General features: G+C 45.1%; 1 non-coding gene across 1 annotated transcript; it reads left to right on the top strand.

The window, feature by feature from the left end:
* Positions 1-73, top strand: TRNAF-GAA. Its single transcript has one exon. It is a non-coding gene; the product is annotated as a tRNA-Phe (tRNA).
* The last annotated feature ends 985 nt before the right edge of the window (positions 74-1,058 follow it).

The following is a 1,058-nucleotide window of genomic DNA, read 5'->3' as shown; positions in this document are numbered from 1 at the left end:
GCGGGGATAGCTCAGTTGGGAGAGCGTCAGACTGAAGATCTGAAGGTCGCGTGTTCGATCCACGCTCACCGCAAATTCTTTTTTTCTGCCATAAAACTGTGACAGTGAAGAGTCGAAGCCTTCGTTTTGAAGGGCAGAAACGGAAGGAGTAGACCCAGCAGTGGTCGGTCAAGCAAACTCAGAGGCAATAATACGCGTCCATTCAGTACCGTTTGTCCGTTTGTCCTGTGGACAGTACGCGTACGTACCACAGTACTAATTAAACGCATGTTCTTCGCCGAATAATGGAGCGCCATATACCGGCCGTGGCCGGTCGCAGTCCCGGCGAGCCAAGGTGTAAAACGTCGGCGTCCACTACACTACTGCTGTGCTAGCTAGATCGGCGATCTGATGGTCCTTCCTCCCCCTCGTCGATCCTACCAGTACTTAATTGCGTCCAGTTCACAACCGGGAATACATGCGCGTCTTGGTTCGTTCAAAACCTGATGTCACACCAATATTTTAATTCCTGGATAGGTTCCCTACCTTCCCTTTCTATTCTACTAGTCGCAATAGAGTTAATAATATTGGTGGTGCCTAAATTTGCCATCGACGTTCATTTTGGTGCCTAAACTTGAAAAATACACCATACTATTTCTATAACTTGACAGTATGGTTTAAATACAGTTCAAATCATGTCTAGATATGTATATATTGCTGACTAGACATGCCAGCATGACGCGGGGCCCACTTGCAGTGTCGCGGCAGACTGACAAGAATAGTTTGCGTGTCAATGACGATCGGGTCCCACCTGTCAGTGCACAACTGAAATAAGCAAAAAAGTTGCAAGGCCAAGTTTCGAACACGCGACCTACGCACCACAAAGGACATGCGCCAACCAACTACCCCATGTTAGTTTGATGTCTTTTATGCACTGTAACATTTCCCACATGTTAGGTGTTTTTCTTATTTTCGAAATTACAAAATATTCAGGTAGTATATGAAGTGTTCATGCTTTTAGGAAATGTATTTCTAGCTGTAAAAAGTGTTCACGTGTTTTAATAAAGTGTATGTGTTTG

The sequence above is a fragment of the Triticum dicoccoides genome, chromosome 3B (assembly GCF_002162155.2).
Source record: "Triticum dicoccoides isolate Atlit2015 ecotype Zavitan chromosome 3B, WEW_v2.0, whole genome shotgun sequence".
Classification (NCBI taxonomy): Eukaryota; Viridiplantae; Streptophyta; class Magnoliopsida; order Poales; family Poaceae; genus Triticum; species Triticum dicoccoides.
The sequence above is the reverse complement of the archived record's forward strand: the minus strand, read 5'-3'. Positions and strand labels throughout refer to the sequence as shown.